The sequence below is a fragment of the Bufo bufo genome, chromosome 3 (genome assembly GCF_905171765.1).
Source record: "Bufo bufo chromosome 3, aBufBuf1.1, whole genome shotgun sequence".
Classification (NCBI taxonomy): Eukaryota; Metazoa; Chordata; class Amphibia; order Anura; family Bufonidae; genus Bufo; species Bufo bufo.
Genome location: NC_053391.1, coordinates 696,882,467 through 696,895,550, shown reverse-complemented (window position 1 = coordinate 696,895,550; position 13,084 = coordinate 696,882,467).

Sequence of the window (13,084 nt, the reverse complement as noted above, 5' to 3'; positions counted from 1 at the left end):
CCCGCAAGACAGGCACCTACCCATGCCTACATTGTGCCCAGTGCACCAATGTCATTAAGGGAAATAGGATTACACATCCTCACTCGGGCAAAATTTATCAAGCAAGAGATTTTCATACTTGCAACTCGTCCTTTGTGGTGTATCTCATTAAATGCCCATGCGGCCTGGCATACGTAGGCGAAACGACCCAATGCGTACGTGACCGTATATCCAAACACAAGTCTGACATCCGATGCAATAGAACAGAACTCCCGGTCCCATATCACTTCATATCAAATAAACATCAAATCAACCAGCTCCAATTCCAGGTGCTAGAACATGTGCCACAAACGCGACGTGGAGGTAATAGAATCGCTCGTCTCAAAGAACGGGAGGCCTTCTGGATCTTCGAACTAAAGACTCTTTTCCCTCATGGAATGAACAGGGACTTTGATTTCCGCATTTAATTTCTATATACATTTTTTCTTCAAAGGAACTAATGGGAACCTTACTCCTTGGATTTGACGTTTATATGTTCTTTTCTCTACACTCAGTATCTATATGGTTAAATAGACTATAGCGTAATAAGTCTATTCGGATATCCATCTATATGCCATTAATTATTTACTTGTCTTGATTATATGCAGGTTTCTATATCATATAATTCTAACTTTCTTTTCTCCTATCTCCACAGACAAAATGACCCCCATAGTCTCAACAATACAGGTAGTATACCATCATATAAAAGAGTGTTTATTAATAGTTGCCTTTATAGACCTTCATACTTAGTATATAGCATATATCATAGAGCTGATAATATTGTACAAAATATATATAGCAAAACATATATAGCATATGGTACAGTGTCCAGAACAGCAGTGATTTCCAGCAGATACGCTTCTCCACTTCAAAGCGCATGCGCAATGTAAAGCGAGTCCTGGCTCTGTTTAACCTGACAACATGAACCACTACGCACGCGCGAGTGACGTCAATGTTCTCGCGATACCTCGGCAATGGCCGAGAGACGCCGGCGCTTGCGCAGACCTTCCTCATCTCCCTATTTAAACCCGCGAATAGCGCGGAAACACCAGGTCCTCCCGATACCTCCGATCTCCTGCATCAAGGTCTGTTACTATGATATGCTGTATTATGTATTATTATGCTATGCGCATTGCTCTCAGCCTCTCTCTCTTCTTATATGCTTATGAGTACGATCCATGACCCTTTGCCTGTCACTGATCCCTATCACTCAGTGCTGTGAACCCTGGCCACAATGTATACTAGTATATAGCTGCATAAATATGGCTCTCACCATCTCCAGGCTCATCCAGCAGATACGATTACACTACTCCCTACAATAAGACTCTCTATCTATCTAGCTATATAGTGTCAACATATGACACTGGGACAAAATATTGCATCTATATACCTGCAACTCCTCTGTTACGATAACTTTGTCGGTTTTTCCTATAGGTTAGCCAGTGAACATACTCTGTGACCATATAAGTATTTTCTGTCTCAACCTACACCGTCTACTGCAGCAATATAGTAACCTCTACTTATTGCATATCTTATGACCCTTCTATATACAGGTTTCACAATAACCTTTAAAACGAAGACAATGACTACTTCCACGTCTTGCCAAGTATTATCCAACCTGCCCTTATATGGCACATCTATCCATATACTTGCGATAGACATCTATTGAAGCTTTAACATTTTGTCTAATATTTTGTCTTGTTTTGACATTTTTCTGTACCAATTATTGTCCATTGATACTGTACCTATGAGATACTAAAATATGTTGTACCTATATATTTTTTAGGCCGTGATCAAGGTCCTAGTGGACCGAAACGTTGGCCATTGCATTTACAAAAGATCCATTTGGGATGGACAATAAATAAAAAAACCTAACTTTGAAACATATCGAGTGCCGTGGTTTCTATATGTATATTCTGATTGACTTCCTCCACTGAGCACCGACAACCACAAACCAGGAGTGCCATCCACTATAATCATTATATGCTGTACCAAGGTAGGAGACACCGTTGACATTACACAGACACATTATCCCCCTCTGGCATTCCTCACCTGGTACGTGAGTTATTACATCTTAAAGGGCCCTGAGACTATAACCTGCGCACATTGCAATTGGCGTCACGAACTACAAACCATTAATTTTGCGCCAGTGTGCATTAGTCACAATCCGGCTTACTGCAGTGGGGGCGGCGTTCGGACCCAGCGGAGGCAGAGCGACGAGCATGCAGGGCGGGCGCAGGCTGGGAGTGTGGCAGCCGCAGAGACAAGTTGACGTCACGGTTGTCACCACGTAAAGCTGTGTGCCTGCCCGCCTGCGCGAACGTTTGCTGCCTTCATCTTCTGCTCCTGCATCACTCTGTCTGCTGCTAGTCTAATGACTTAGAAGTTAGACTAGTGAGCCTGTCTCTGTCTGTGCCCACTGCCTAGGCCCCAGCTTCGGACAGGAGAGGAGGACAGGACTATACTGACTACTGTGTCTGTGGCTGCTGTGGCAACTTCCCAACTCTGCCTGGTCCTGCCTGGCCCTAGAGAAAAGAAAACAAAGTAAGAATAAAAAGTTTTTAAAAAAGTATGTACCCCTACCCGCACTACCTCGCCTCTTGGCCTGCCCTGCCTGGATGCACCCAGCCCCTCCTCAAGTTGAGGACCTCAACCCTGATACCCCTGTAACTTAGGGGTATCAGGGTACATTAAACAGGGGTAATATAACTAAGGACCCCTTTATAATGTCCCCTGATAGCACTGAGTCCTCCTCAGTTATATTACCCTTGTATAATGTACCCTGATACCCCTCAGTTATTTTACCCCTGTGTAATGTGCCCTGATATCCCTTAGTTATATAATATAACTAAGGGGTATCAGGGTGCATTATACAGGGGTAACATAACTGAGGAGTGCTATCCTATCAGGGACGTAATACAGGGGTAATGTAAGCTGTATTACCCTTTTATAATGTCTGATAGCCCTCCTCAGTTATATTACACCCAATGTACCCTGATACTCCTTAATTATATTACCCCGGCGCCAGGGGCGTAGCTGCAGGGGAAGCGCTGCTTTGGGGCTCTGAGACTTAGAAGGGGCCCATCCAGGAGGAGGAGGACTAAAAGATTTTGTCAGGGCCTCCTCAACAGTATTACACTATGAAAAAATATACAGATAGTACAGACAGAGTAGGAAAAGGATGGAAACAGCTGCCGGGCCTGGTCTGAGAGCGAGATCTTTACTAGCCACAGGAATGGGGGCGGCATGAAAGGAAGGGGTTGCGAAAAAGTTAGTGGGGGAGGGGGGCCCCATTCAAACAATTGCTGTGGGGCCCAGTCATTTCTAGCTACGCCACTGCCCGGCGAGGTCATAAAACTAAGGGATATCAGGGTACATTATTATACAGGAAAATTATTAGTGCCCCCCAATTTTTGACTGTGTATCTTCTGTGCCCCCCATATATATTGATCCTAGAGTCGCTACTGTATAGGGTGCTATACTGCTATACTGTGGGGTGCTGTATACTCTAGGGTGCTATACTGCCATACTGTGGGGTGTTGTATACTCTAGGGTGCTATACTGCATACTGTGGGGTGCTGTATACTCTAGGGTGCTATACTGCATACTGTGGGGTGCTGTATACTACAGGGAGTGCAGAATTATTAGGCAAGTTGTATTTTTGAGGATTAATTTTATTATTGAACAACAACCATGTTCTCAATGAACCCAAAAAACTCATTAATATCAAAGCTGAATATTTTTGGAAGTAGTTTTTAGTTTGTTTTTAGTTTTAGCTATTTTAGGGGGATATCTGTGTGTGCAGGTGACTATTACTGTGCATAATTATTAGGCAACTTAACAAAAAACAAATATATACCCATTTCAATTATTTATTTTTACCAGTGAAACCAATATAACATCTCAACATTCACAAATATACATTTCTGACATTCAAAAACAAAACAAAAACAAATCAGTGACCAATATAGCCACCTTTCTTTGCAAGGACACTCAAAAGCCTGCCATCCATGGATTCTGTCAGTGTTTTGATCTGTTCACCATCAACATTGCGTGCAGCAGCCACCACAGCCTCCCAGACACTGTTCAGAGAGGTGTACTGTTTTCCCTCCTTGTAAATCTCACATTTGATGATGGACCACAGGTTCTCAATGGGGTTCAGATCAGGTGAACAAGGAGGCCATGTCATTAGATTTTCTTCTTTTATACCCTTTCTTGCCAGCCACGCTGTGGAGTACTTGGACGCGTGTGATGGAGCATTGTCCTGCATGAAAATCATGTTTTTCTTGAAGGATGCAGACTTCTTCCTGTACCACTGCTTGAAGAAGGTGTCTTCCAGAAACTGGCAGTAGGACTGGGAGTTGAGCTTGACTCCATCCTCAACACGAAAAGGCCCCACAAGCTCATCTTTGATGATACCAGCCCAAACCAGTACTCCACCTCCACCTTGCTGGCGTCTGAGTCGGACTGGAGCTCTCTGCCCTTTACCAATCCAGCCACGGGCCCATCCATCTGGCCCATCAAGACTCACTCTCATTTCATCAGTCCATAAAACCTTAGAAAAATCAGTCTTGAGATATTTTTTGGCCCAGTCTTGACGTTTCAGCTTGTGTGTCTTGTTCAGTGGTGGTCGTCTTTCAGCCTTTCTTACCTTGGCCATGTCTCTGAGTATTGCACACCTTGTGCTTTTGGGCACTCCAGTGATGTTGCAGCTCTGAAATATGGCCAAACTGGTGGCAAGTGGCATCTTGGCAGCTGCACACTTGACTTTTCTCAGTTCATGGGCAGTTATTTTGCGCCTTGGTTTTTCCACACGCTTCTTGCGACCCTGTTGACTATTTTGAATGAAACTCTTGATTGTTCGATGATCACGCTTCAGAAGCTTTGCAATTTTAAGAGTGCTGCATCCCTCTGCAAGATATCTCACTATTTTTGACTTTTCTGAGCCTGTCAAGTCCTTCTTTTGACCCATTTTGCAAAAGGAAAGGAAGTTGCCTAATAATTATGCACACCTGATATAGGGTGTTGATGTCATTAGACCACACCCCTTCTCATTACAGAGATGCACATCATCTAATATGCTTAATTGGCAGTAGGCTTTCGAGCCTATACAGCTTGGAGTAAGACAACATGCATAAAGAGGATGATGTGGTCAAAATACTCATTTGCCTAATAATTCTGCACTCCCTGTATAGGGTGCTATACTGCATACTGTGGGGTGCTGTATACTCTAGGGTGCTATACTGCATACTGTGGGGTGCTGTATACTCTAGGGTGCTATACTGCATACTGTGGGGTGCTGTATACTATAGGGTGCTATACTGCATACTGTGGGGTGCTGTATACTATAGGGTGCTATACTGCATACTGTGGGGTGCTGTATACTATAGGGTGCTATACTGCATACTGTGGGTTGCTGCACTGTAGCGCTAAGGTGAGCCCCGGTCTTCTTCCTGCAGAGCGGTGCCCACTTCCAGCCCAGAGCACTGATCCTGAGCCGCTGGAGTCTTCAGAACTAGAAGTCTTTACAGTCATTCACTGTAAGCTATATTATATATAGTGGTGGAGGGCGTGATTGCCTTCTAGGGTGTGGGAAAGCAGGATCCAGGGGGCCCAAGTAAATTTTCGCCCAGGGTCCAATCAATATTAAAGACGGCCCTGCCCAAGCCGACCAACTACAAGCACGCCGCTAGTCCGCACGCACCCCCCCCCCCCTCCATCAGACCGTCGGCAGCGCAATTTATTCACTGATACAATTAATTCACCAGTCCGCCTGATCACCAGTGCAGGGTCCTTTAAGGCTAACGCAGGGGCTGCCTGGGTAGCGGACATGCGTGACGCACATCTACTACATCACGTGACCCCCCCAGCGGGATTAATGCAAGGGAGCAAGCGCCGGCCTGTGTGACTCCGTCTGCTGCCTAAGTTCCTTTAGTGCCTGTCTGCCCTCAGTGCCGCCCTGGTATTATATTGTATGTAATTTAAAGTCCAGGAACCAAACAAGTATGCAAAGGAACAATAGTTGTAGTGCGTTGTCCCTTTGCATACTGGGGGTTGTAGTGCTTTGTCTCTTTGCATACTGGGGGTTGTAGTGCTTTGTCTCTTTGCATATTAGAGTCTGTAGAGTCTTGTAATGACATCACTCATTTTACCATAATATGTACGGTGAAAACAAAAAAGTAATACTTGTGGATTCTGTCGTGTTTACAATTACAGTATCAAAAAATTCATGGAGAACAAGGTAGGACTTCTAGAAAAGTAAGCTCCGTGGTACAAACATTTTTTTAAATTATGACAAGTGCCCTTTTATTTTTACTTAAGCCCCTGCCCTTCAAAATGTCTGTGCACATCCCTGATAGATAGATATATATAAGTATTTATCACCGGCACCACCAAGGGGTAACTGGGTGTGTCTACATATAAAGTGTAAGCAGCCTGTAAAAGGAATTACAGCAATATACATACATGTTGCACAATAGACATAATGCAAATACCCTTATGTATACAGAGTCCCACTCCTACTACAGAGCACTGCACATGCTGGAATTCAGGGAGCTCTTTACAATGAGCTATTCTTTCACCAATGTCTGAAAAGGCAACTGCATGTCCGGCGCTGGAAGTTATACACCTGTGGTAATGGCAGACTGCATGGCTACTGGCTGGATGTTATACACCTGTGGTAATGGCAGACTGCATGGTGAGGGATTGGATGTTATACACCTGTGGTAATGGCAGACTGCATGGCTACTGGCTGGATGTTATACACCTGTGGTAATGGACTGCATGGCTAGAGGCTGGATGTTATACACCTGTGGTAATGACAGACTGTATGACCGGGAGTTGGATGTTATACACCGGTGCCTCTTCATAACTTCGGCAGATCCACTGCCAGCTACAGGGATTATTAAGACTGGTGTCTAAAACGCTGGTCTTAATAAATTTCCCCCTTTATTTCTTTGTATGATATAGGGATCTAATGTGCAGTTGGGAGTTAATTATGTCCTGCAACTGCCGTAGGAAAGCTATGTATTGAAGGGATATTGGTAGTTAAGTTATTGCATGATTTCTACTGCTACTGATATTTTAATTTATTTATTATTTGCTATATTAATAAAGGATAAATTATTGATGTATTGTAGTAATCTGTATGTATTTTTTTTTCTATTGGTGTGGAATGTTACCACAGTAAGCTGAAAAACCTTTTCTTTATCTATACGTAATGACAGACTGCATGGCTAGAGGCTGGATGTTATACACCTGTGGTAATGGTAGACTGCAAGGCTAGAGGCTGGATGTTATACACCTGTGGTAATAGTAGACTGCATGGCTAAATACTGGATGCTATACACCTGTGGTAATGGCAGACTGCATGGCTAGATACTGGATGTTACACACCTGTCGTAATGGCAGACTGCATGGTTAGAGGCTGGATGTTACACACCTGTGGTAATGGTTGACTGCATATACAGGATCTGGATGTTATACACCTGTGGTAATGGCAGACTGCATGTACAAGGGATGGATGTTATACACCTCTGGTAATGGCTGACTGCATGTACAGGAGCTGGATGTTATACACCTGTGGTAATGGCAGACTGCATGTACAAGGGCTGGATGTTATACACCTGTGGAAATGGCAGACTGCATGGCTAGAGGCTGGATGTTACACACCTGTGGTAATGGTTGACTGCATATACAGGATCTGGATGTTATACACCTGTGGTAATGGCAGACTGCATGTACAAGGGCTGGATGTTATACACCTCTGGTAATGGCAGACTGCATGGCTAGAGGCTGGATGTTATACACCTGTGGTAATGGCAGACTGCATGGTGAGGGATTGGATGTTATATACCTGTGGTAACAGCAGACTGCATGGTGAGGGATTGGATGGTATACACCTGTGGTAATGGCAGATTGCATGACTAGGGACTGCATGTTATACACCAGGGGTAATGGCAGACTGCATTGCTAGGGGCTGGAGGTTGTATAACTGAAGTAATGGCAAACTGTATGGCCGGGAGTTAGATGTTATACACCTGCAGTAATGGGAGTTTCCATGGCTAGGGATTGGATGTTATACACCTGTGGTAATGGTAGACTGCATGGCTACAGGCTGGATGTTATACACCTGTGGTAATGGCAGACTGCATGGTGAGGGATTGGATGTTATACACCTGTGGTAATGGCAGACTGCATGGCTACTGGCTGGATGTTATACACCTGTGGTAATGGACTGCATGGCTAGAGGCTGGATGTTATACACCTGTGGTAATGACAGACTGTATGACCGGGAGTTGGATGTTATACACCGGTGCCTCTTCATAACTTCGGCAGATCCACTGCCAGCTACAGGGATTATTAAGACTGGTGTCTAAAACGCTGGTCTTAATAAATTTCCCCCTTTATTTCTTTGTATGATATAGGGATCTAATGTGCAGTTGGGAGTTAATTATGTCCTGCAACTGCCGTAGGAAAGCTATGTATTGAAGGGATATTGGTAGTTAAGTTATTGCATGATTTCTACTGCTACTGATATTTTAATTTATTTATTATTTGCTATATTAATAAAGGATAAATTATTGATGTATTGTAGTAATCTGTATGTATTTTTTTTTCTATTGGTGTGGAATGTTACCACAGTAAGCTGAAAAACCTTTTCTTTATCTATACGTAATGACAGACTGCATGGCTAGAGGCTGGATGTTATACACCTGTGGTAATGGTAGACTGCAAGGCTAGAGGCTGGATGTTATACACCTGTGGTAATAGTAGACTGCATGGCTAAATACTGGATGCTATACACCTGTGGTAATGGCAGACTGCATGGCTAGATACTGGATGTTACACACCTGTCGTAATGGCAGACTGCATGGTTAGAGGCTGGATGTTACACACCTGTGGTAATGGTTGACTGCATATACAGGATCTGGATGTTATACACCTGTGGTAATGGCAGACTGCATGTACAAGGGATGGATGTTATACACCTCTGGTAATGGCTGACTGCATGTACAGGAGCTGGATGTTATACACCTGTGGTAATGGCAGACTGCATGTACAAGGGCTGGATGTTATACACCTGTGGAAATGGCAGACTGCATGGCTAGAGGCTGGATGTTACACACCTGTGGTAATGGTTGACTGCATATACAGGATCTGGATGTTATACACCTGTGGTAATGGCAGACTGCATGTACAAGGGCTGGATGTTATACACCTCTGGTAATGGCAGACTGCATGGCTAGAGGCTGGATGTTATACACCTGTGGTAATGGCAGACTGCATGGTGAGGGATTGGATGTTATATACCTGTGGTAACAGCAGACTGCATGGTGAGGGATTGGATGGTATACACCTGTGGTAATGGCAGATTGCATGACTAGGGACTGCATGTTATACACCAGGGGTAATGGCAGACTGCATTGCTAGGGGCTGGAGGTTGTATAACTGAAGTAATGGCAAACTGTATGGCCGGGAGTTAGATGTTATACACCTGCAGTAATGGGAGTTTCCATGGCTAGGGATTGGATGTTATACACCTGTGGTAATGGTAGACTGCATGGCTACAGGCTGGATGTTATACACCTGTGGTAATGACAGACTGCATGGCTACTGGCTGGATGTTATACACCTGTGGTAATGACAGACTGTATGACCGGGTGTTGGATGTTATACACCGGTGCCTCTTCATAACTTCGGCAGATCCACTGCCAGCTACAAAGATTATTAAGACTGGTGTCTAAAACGCTGGTCTTTATAAATTTCCCCCTTTATTTCTTTGTATGATATAGGGATCTAATGTGCGGTTGGGAGTTAATTATGTCCTGCAACTGCCGTAGGAAAACTATGTATTGAAGGGATATTGGTAGTTAAGTTATTGCATGATTTCTGCTGCTACTGATATTTTAATTTATTTATTATTTGCTAAATTAATAAAGGATAAATTATTGATGTATTGTAGTAATCTGTATGTATTTTTTTTTCTATTGGTGTGGTATCTTACCACAGAAGGCTGAAAAACCTTTTCTTTATCTATACGTAATGACAGACTGCATGGCTAGAGGCTGGATGTTATACACCTGTGGTAATGGTAGACTGCAAGGCTAGAGGCTGGATGTTATACACCTGTGGTAATAGTAGACTGCATGGCTAAATACTGGATGCTATACACCTGTGGTAATGGCAGACTGCATGGCTAGATACTGGATGTTATACACCTGTGGTAATGGCAGACTGCATGGTTAGAGGCTGGATGTTATACACCTGTGGTAATGGCAAACTGCATGGCTAGAGGCTGGATGTTATACACCTGTGGTAATGGCTGACTGCATGTACAGGAGCTGGATGTTATACACCTGTGGAAATGGCAGACTGCATGGCTAGAGGCTGGATGTTACACACCTGTGGTAATGGTTGACTGCATGTACAGGAGCTGGATGTTATACACCTGTGTTAATGGCAGACTGCATGGCTAGAGGCTGGATGTTACACACCTGTGGTAATGGTTGACTGCATATACAGGATCTGGATGTTATACACCTGTGGTAATGGCAGACTGCATGTACAAGGGCTGGATGTTATACACCTCTGGTAATGGCAGACTGCATGGCTAGAGGCTGGATGTTATACACCTGTGGTAATGGCAGACTGCATGGTGAGGGATTGGATGTTATACACCAGGGGTAATGGCAGACTGCATTGCTAGGGGCTGGAGGTTGTATAACTGAAGTAATGGCAAACTGTATGGCCGGGAGTTAGATGTTATACACCTGCAGTAATGGGAGTTTCCATGGCCAGGGATTGGATGTTATACACCTGTGGTAATGGTAGACTGCATGGCTAGAGGCTAAATGTTATACACTGTAGTAAAGGCAGACTGTATGGCCGGGAGTTAGATGTTATACACCTGCAGTAATGGGAGATTCCATGGCCAGGGATTGGATGTTATACACCTGTGGTAATGGCAGACTGTATGGCCGGGAGTTAGATGTTATACACCTATGGTAATGGCAGACTGCATGGCTAGAGGCTGGATGTTATACCCTGTAGTAATGCAAGCAGTAGGGAGTTTCTATCATACCTGAGAATGAGAGAGGTCAGCACCATCCAGGAATTGCTGTGATGTATTTTGCACACCACAATAAAGCATTGAAAAATGTATCGGCCTTGAACCCTTCTAGCATATTGGACTTCTATGGTGGATCTTGGTGGAACCCGCCCCCACATTAGATTGTCTCATTGTCCCTCAGATTGCTGCTGATATTTGCAGTTGTACATGCCACAGATTTGTGTGATCTTTTGATCATTCATATAATAGACTGCAATATTTCTGTACTGCCGTGTATTACTGTCTGTGATGAGGTGACAAACGGAGCGTTCTCCACATTTAACCACTTAGACACCATTGTTAATAACAGTTTTGGCATCTGGGCGTTTACACTGTCAGGATCGGAGTTATTTACAATCAAGGCCATTACGTCCCTTTCCCAGTAATATTATAATTCTTATTGCGATTGTAGTAAAGAAAAGAGTGGCACTGCACTTAACCAGTAATGAATCCCTTATGTCGACACACTCGTCACCGGGGTACTTGGCAGGAATACATATGCGGCATCGCTGCTGCCGGTGGTGCTCTGTCCAACGTGTAACCAGGCAGTTACTGCTTCAATGATATTGCACATAAAAGAGACAAACGGACGGCACTCACCGATGCTTGCTGAAACAATTCCTTTATTCCTGGTAGAGAGCGGACAACATACACAAGTGCTCCAGCTTAGTTAGGCGACGGCCGTTTCGCACCTCAGTGCTTCGTCTGGCCCATAATCAGGTAAGACAATTCACCTGCTCTTAAAAGACTCAAGCTGTGACGTGGTTCTCTCTGCGCCGCACCAGCACCACGCTAATACAGCGCTCACCTGTGCGCGTCAGAGAGGACCACGTCATTGTGAAAAAAATATATTTAAAACGGTACCATATAACCTTTTAATTAATTATGCAACTCATTGCTGGGAGGGAGCGGGCACCTACAAGAAGACCCCCATATCGATCTTGTCATTCAGGCCTCACGGCCCCATAATTCTTAGACTTGTAGAGATTTCAGGACAAACAGCCCGAGGCAGAAGACAGGCAGCCGGGGACTAGAGATGTCGCGAACATAAAATTTTCAGTTCGCGAACGCGAATTTCCTCAAATGTTCGCGAACGGGCGAACCGGGCCAACCGCCATAGACTTCAATAGGCAGGCGAATTTTAAAACTGACAGGGACTCTTTCTAGCCACAGTAGTGATGGAAAATTTGTTTCAAGGGGACTAACACCTGGACTGTGGCATGCCGGAGGGGTAACCATGGCAAAACTCCCATGGAAAATTACATAGTTGATGCAGAAATGGGTTTTAATCCATAAAGGGCATAAATCACCTAACAATCCTAAATTTTTTTGAACAACGTGGTTTAAAACATCCAGTGTGTGTTTTACGATCAGGTATGATGTTGTATCGATCAGGTAGTGTAAGGGTTACGCCCGCTTCACAGACATTGACAGACCAAACTCCCCTTTTAATGCACCGCAAACAACCGCAAACAGTCCATTTGCCCAACCGCAAACTCCCCATTTGCACAAGGTTGGATACCAAGCTAGCCATGTCCCGTTGATGTCATTGAAGGTTTCTTCCTCCACCCAGCCACGTACAACACCAAGGGTCACTGAAAGGTGAATTGAATAGATTTTTCGAACGGGAGATGGTTAAAAAAACGCTGGCTCCCTCCCCTTTGTTTGAATCCACGGTCACTGCATCTGCGCCGTGCAATTTACTCTCACACCCGATATAAGTGTTATTTTCTGTAGTACTATTCTCATCAGTTTAATCCCTGTTACGTCCCCAATCTGGGGTCCATTTATTGAATTGATTTTTCGAACGGGGAGATGGTTAAAAAAACGCTGGCTCCCTCCCCTTTGTTTGAATCCACGGTCACTGCGTCTGTGCCGTGCAATTTACTGTCACACCCGATATGAGTGGTATTTTCTGTAGTACTATTCTCATCAGTTTAATCCCTGTTACGTCCC